General features: G+C 42.1%; 1 long non-coding RNA gene across 1 annotated transcript; it reads right to left on the bottom strand.

Moving 5' to 3' along the window:
* Positions 1–5539: 5539 nt before the first annotated feature.
* On the bottom strand, positions 5540–6680 carry LOC121144145. The gene is made up of 2 exons (XR_005881452.1): positions 6498–6680; positions 5540–6271 (listed from the first exon to the last, which is right to left on the bottom strand). It is a non-coding gene; the product is annotated as an uncharacterized LOC121144145 (long non-coding RNA).

Below are 6680 nucleotides of genomic sequence, written 5' to 3'. Positions count from 1 at the left end.
ATATATATTGTATTTAAATTAGAAACAATCTTATTTACATATCAATCCCAGTTCCCTCTCCCTCCCATCCTCCCTTGTGCCCCACCAAACTCCCCATCCCATCCCCCATCCACTCCCCAGGGAGGGTGAAGCCTTCCATGAGGGATCATCAAAATCTGTCAAGTCATTTGGGGCAGGGGCTAGGCCCTCCCCTGTGTATCTAGCTAAGAGAGCATCCCTCCATGGGAAATGGGCTCCCAAAGCCCATCCGTGCACTAGGGATACATCCTGGTTCTACTGCCATAGACTGCCCAGTGCTCCTAGCTGACACCCACATTCAGGGGGCCTGGTTTGGTCCTATGTTGGTTCCCCAGTTGTCAGACTGGGGTCCATGAGTTCCCACTTTCTCAGGTCAGCTGTTTCTGTGGGTTTTCCCAGCGTGGTCTTGACCCCTTTGTTGGTCACTCCTCCCTCTGAAGCTGGATTCCAGGAGTTTGGCTCAGTGCTTAGCTGTGGATCTCTGCTTCTTCTTCCATCAGCTACTGGATGAAGGCTCTAGGATGGCATTTAAGGTAGTCATCCTTCTCATTATAGGGGAAGGGCATTTAAGGTAGCCTCTCCACTGTTGCTTAGATTCCTAGTTGGTGTCATCCTTGTGGATCCTTGTACAGGTCCCTAGTGCCAGATTCTCTTTAAACCTATAACGACTCCCTCTATTGATGTGTTTTTCCTTGTTCTCCTCTATTCCTCTCCCCACTCAATCTTCCTGATCCCTCATGCCCTCCTCCCCCCTCCTCTTCTCTCCTCTTTCTCCTACCTCCTCCCCCTCCCCCCATGCTCCCAATTTGATCAGGGGCTCTTGTCTTTTCCACTTCACTGGGGGACTGTGTATGTCTCTCTTACCATCCTCCTTGTTTCCTTGCTTCTCTGGAGGTGTGGTTTGTAGGCTGGTAATCCTTTGCTCTATGTCTAATATCCATATATGAGTGAGTACCATACCATGTTTGTCTTTTGGTGACTGGATTACCTCACTTAGAATGGTTTCTTCTAGTTCCATCCATTTGCCTACAAATTTCAATATTCCATCATTCTCCCCTGCCCCCTGCTGAGTAGTACTCCATTGTGTAAAGATACCACATTTTCTCTATCCACTCTTCAGTTGAGGGGCATCTAGGTTGCTTCCAGTTCTGGCTATTACAAATAATGCTGCTATGAACATAGTTGAACAGATGTCCTTGTTATATGAATATTCATCCTTTGGGTATATGCCTAAGAGTGGAATTGCTGAATCTGAGGTAGGCTGGTTCCCATTTTCAGGAGAAACCACCATACTGTTTACCAAAGTGGATGTACAAGTTTGCACTCCTACCAGCAATGGAGAAGCATTCCCCTTTCTCCCCATCCTCTCCAGCATAAACTGATGTTGTTGTTTTTTATTTTAGCCATTCTAATGGGTGTAAGATGGTATCTCAGAATTGTTTTGATTTGCATTTCCCTGATGGCTAAGGATGTTGAACAATCCCTAAGTGTCTTTCAGCCGTTTTAGACTCCTCTATTGAGAATCTGTTTAGTTCTGTACTCCGCTTTTTAATTGAATTATTTGTTGTTTTGGTGGCTAGCTTCTTGAGTTCTTTGTATATTTTGGAGATCAGCCCTCTATCTGATGTGAGGTTGGTGAAGATCTTTTCCCATTCTGTGGGTTTCTGTTTAGTTTTGTTGACTGTGTCTTTTGCCTTACAGAAGCTTCTCGGTTTCATGAGGTCCCATTTATTAATTGTCGATCTCAGTGTCTGTGCTACTGGCATTATGTTCAGGAAGTGGTCTCCTGTGCCAATTCATTCAAGGGTCCTTCCCAATTTCCCTTCTAAGAGGTTCAGTGTGGCTGGATTTATGTTGAGGTCTTTGATCCACTTGGACTTAAGTTTTGTACATGGTGATAGATATGGATCTATTTGCAATCTTCTACCTGTCTGCATCCAGTTATTCCAGCACCATTTGTTGAAGATGCTTTCTCTTTTCCATTGTATAGTTTTTGCTTCTTTGTCAAAGATCAGGTGTTCATAGGTATGTGGGTTAGTATCAGGGTCTTCAATTTGATTCCATTGGTCTATTAGTCTGTTTTTGTGCCAATACCAAGCTGTTTTCATTACTATAGCTCTATAATACAATTTGAAGTCAGAGATGGTGATGCCTCCTAAAGTTCCTTTATTATACAGGGTTGTTTTGGCTATTCTGGTTTTTTTGTTTTTCCATATAAAGTTGAGAATTGTCCTTTCAAGTTCTGTGAAGAATTCTTCTGGGACTTTGATGGGGATTGCATTGAATCTGTAGATTTTTTTTGGTAAGATTGTCATTTTTACTATGTTGATCCTACCTATCCAAGAGTATGGGAGATCTTTCCATTTTCTGATATCTTCTTTAATTTCTTTCTTTAATGACTCAAAAATCTTGTCATACAGGTCTTTCACCTGTTTGGTTAGAGTTACCCTAAGATATTTTATGTTGTTTGTGGCTATTGTAAAGGATGATGTTTCTCTGATTTCTTTCTCGGCTGTTTTATTGTCTATGTATAGTAGGGCTACTGATTTTTTTAGTTAATCTTGTATCCTGCCACTTTGCTGAAGGTGTTTACCAGCTGTAGGAGTTTCCTGGTAGAATTCCTTGGATCACTTATGTAAACTATCATATCATCTACAAATAGTGACAGTGTGACTTCTTCTTTTCCAATTTGTATTCCCTTGATCCCCTTTTGTTGTCATATTGCTCTAGCAAGAACTTCAAGTACAATATTGAAGAGCTATGGAGAGAGTGGACAACCTTGTCTTGTTCCTGATTTTAGAGGAATCGTGTTGAGTTTCTCTCCATTTGGTTTAATGTTGGTTGTTGATTCACTGTATATTGCCTTTATTATGTTTAGATATGTTCTTGTTATCCCTGATCTCTCCAAGATATGCGGTTTTTCTTTTTAAGACTATATGGTGGATTACATTGATGGATTTTCATATGTTGAACCATCCCTGCATCCCTGGGATAAAGCCTACTTGAACATGGTGGATGTTTTTTTCTGATGTGTTCTTGGATTAGATTTGCCATTATTTTATTGAGTATTTTTGTATCAATGTTCATGAGGGAGATTGGTCTGTATTTCTCTATCTTAGTTTTGTCTTTGTGTGGTTTGGCTACCAAGGTAATTATAACCTCGTAAAAAGAGTTTGGTAATGATCCTTCTGCTTCTATTGTGTGGAATAATTTGAGGAGCTAATAATTGGTATTAGCTCTTCTTTGAATTTCTGGTAGAATTCTGCACTGAAACCATCTGGCCCTGGGATTTTCTTGGTTGGGGGACTTTTGATGACTGCTTATATCTCATTAGGGGCTATAGGTCTATTTAAATTGCTTATCAGTCCTTGATTTAATTTTGGTAAGTGATATCTATCTAGAAAATTGTCCACTTCCTTTAAATTTTCCAATTTTGTGGAGTACAGGTTTTCAAAGTATGACCTGATGATTCTCTGGATTTCCCTAGTGTCTGTTGCTATGTCCCCTTTTTCATTTCTGATTTTGTGAATTTGCATGTTCTCTCTGCCTTTTGGTTAGGTTGGATAAAGGTTTGTCTATCTTGTTGAATTCTTTTTCAAAGAACCAACTCTTTGTTTCATTGATTCTTCATATTGTTTTCTTTGTTTCTACTTTATTGATTTCAGCTCTCAATTTGATTATGTTCTGGCATCTACTCCTTCTGGGTGAGTTTGCTTCTTTTTGTTCTAGAGCTTTCAGGTGTTCTGTTAATTCTCTAGTGTGACTATTCTCCAGTTTCTTCATGTGGGTACTTAATGCTATGAATTTTCCTCTTAGCACTAAGAGGAAACCAAAGGTTTGGGTATGTTGTGCCTTCATTTTCATTGAATTCTAGGAAATCTTTGATTGCTTTCTGTATTTCTTCCTTTGCTCAGGAGTGATGCAGTTGAGCATTGTTCAGTTTCCATGAGTTTGTAGGGTTCATACAATTTGTGTTGTTGCCGAATTCCAATTTTAAGCCATGGTGGTCTAATAAGATACAGGGGGTTATTCTAATTTTTTAGTATCTGTTGAGGTTTGCTTTATTGCAGAGTATGTGGTCAATTTTAGAGAAGGTTCCATGTGGTGCTGAGAAGAAGGTATATTATTTTGTGTTTGGATGGAATGTTCTATAGATGTCTGTTAAACCCAATTGGGTCATTAACTTCTGTTAGTTCCTTTGTTTCTTTGTTAAGTTTCTGTCTGGTAGTCCTGTCCAATGGTGAGAGTGGGTTGTTGAAGTCTCCCACTATATGTGTGTGGGTTTAATGTGTGATTTGAGTTTTAGTAATGTTTCTTTAACAAATGTGGGTGCCTTTGTATTTTTCATTTAGCAATCAGTGGGGGAGGGCCCAACCCATGGTGAGTGGTCCCATCTCTGGGCTGGTAGTCCTTCCTGGGTTCTATAAGAATCAGGCAGAGCAAGCCATGGAAAGCAAGCCAGTAAGCAGCTCCCCTCCATGGCCTCTTCATCAGCTCCTGCCTCTGGGACCCTGTCCTATCTGAGCTCCTGTCCTGGCTTCCTTCGGTGATGAACAGCAAAGCTCAAGTGTAAGCCAAATAAACCCTCTCCTCCCTAACTTGCTTTTTGGTCATGGTAATTTGTTGCAGCAATAGAAACCCTAACTAAAACACCCACTTTAAGAAGGGTAAGCATGTCAGCAGCCCCTGTGATTCCATCACTGAGAAATCAGAGATAGTCAACTCCAGTTTACTGGCCAGCCAGCTCAGCCAATGAGTGAATTCCAAGTTCAATGAGAGACCGTCACAAGAAAATGGTAGATCATGAGCTCACTGCAACTATGATAACCCTCACAAGAGCAAGTCAACAATGTCAGTCAACATTCCAAAAGGAAGCACTAATTTAATCAGTTATTTAAAAAAAGATAGAGGGAATGAAAGGGGCATGTAATGGAGGTTCCTGGGAGAGTGGGAGGGATAAGTTGGGGGTACATAAGATCAAATGCATTATTTGCATGTACAAAATTGTCAAAGAATAACTAAAAGATATTCTTTTATAGTAAGGTGGGAGCAGGAGAGATGACTCAGTGGTTAAGAGCACTTGTGATTCTTACAGAGGACCTGGGCTCAGTTCCCCGGAGTCACAGGGCAGCTCACAGCCACCTGCAATTCCAGTTCTACAGGTTCTGGTGCCCTCTTCTGGCCTCTGCAGCATTGTATGTACGTGGTGTATACACGCACACACACACACAGGCAAAACAGCCATACATATAAAAAAATAGGTTAGTATTTTTTAAAACTAAGGTGGAGAGTACCTTCCGTCCAATTGAAATCTTTCATACGTGTCCTGGGAACACAGGGGAGGTGTAGGAGCTCACACTTAGAATTCCAACAGTGGGGAGGCTAAGGCAGGAGAGTGCCTTGAAATTGAGGCCAACCTGGGCTTCAGAATGATATTGGGCTAGACTAAGCTAGAGTGAGGCACCATCTCATTAATAAATACTATTGATTACTAAATACTAAATGATTCCACAAAGGCCAACTTGGTAAACCAGTACGTTTATGGCAGTGACCCCCCTAGGAGTATAAACAAGGAACTACTTACAGAAGCAGGGATGACTCAAAGGCAGCTGCATCACCAAGGCCCACTGCAGCCTGGATGTCCCAGTTCACAAAAGCTGCATCTCTAAAGCTCCCTGCACTGCCTGCAGGCTGCTGACTAGACCAGAGAGTCTCCTCCATCTGCTTCCAATGGCTGGTCTTGTTAGCTACAGGAACTTCCTGAGACTTACAGGTTGTTTACTTCTTGAGTCTCATGAGCCTCATTTTTGATAGGAATGTTTCAGTCCAGAGGTTGGAAGGAATGTTTCAGTTCAGAGGCGATTGCTACACAGGACAGGGTGCAGAATTAGAGAGACATGGCCCTTGCCTACAGGGATCCCAGAATCCGAAGGTTTTATTACAAACAATGACGCAGAGATGGCAATACTGTATGACAAGTGCTGTTAGGAAAGTGTGCAGGGGGTAGCAGGGGGAAGGAAGTTGTCAAAAACACAAAAGGATATTTCAGAAGAGAAGCTTCTCAGTTGAAGGGTAAGTGGATGTGGTCCAGGGCAGAGGGAACTGAGTCTCCAGCTCCACACCTGGGCTTTGAGGAACTGAAGGAATGTGAGGGAGGCAGGAGATGATGCTGCAGTTTGCGTATGGTTCACCCTCTAAAGGTTCGTGCGTCAGAAGCGTGGTGTCCAGCATGGCAGTGCTGAGGTGGTGGGACCTTTAGGAAGGGGGAGAGCTGGTTCAGAGGTTAAGAGTACTTGCTACCATTTCAGAAGATAGACATTCAGTTTCCAGCACCCATATGGGGCATTTCCTAACCCGTAACTCCCTCTTCTGGCCTCCACAAGTACTGCACTCATGCACCATGCACACATATGGATAAACACTCACAAATAAACGAAAATGAAATCTTTTTAAGAGAAGTAGATTCATGAGAGCTCCACCTGATGAAGGATAAATCTGTATTTCCAGAAGTGGGTTCTTGAGAGCTCTACCCTAATGAAAAATGAACTCTGTATTTCCAGAATGAGTTCTTACAAAGAGAGCCCCGCCCCCAACTCCTTGGTCTCTTCTGCATGGAGCCAGCTCCCTTCTCTTTTTCCACTGTGCTGTGATGCACTGGAATA

This window comes from Mesocricetus auratus, unplaced genomic scaffold, assembly GCF_017639785.1.
Source record: "Mesocricetus auratus isolate SY011 unplaced genomic scaffold, BCM_Maur_2.0 Super-Scaffold_100014, whole genome shotgun sequence".
Taxonomy (NCBI): domain Eukaryota; kingdom Metazoa; phylum Chordata; class Mammalia; order Rodentia; family Cricetidae; genus Mesocricetus; species Mesocricetus auratus.
Note: the sequence above shows the minus strand (reverse complement) of the source record. Positions and strands in the feature narration are given on the sequence as shown.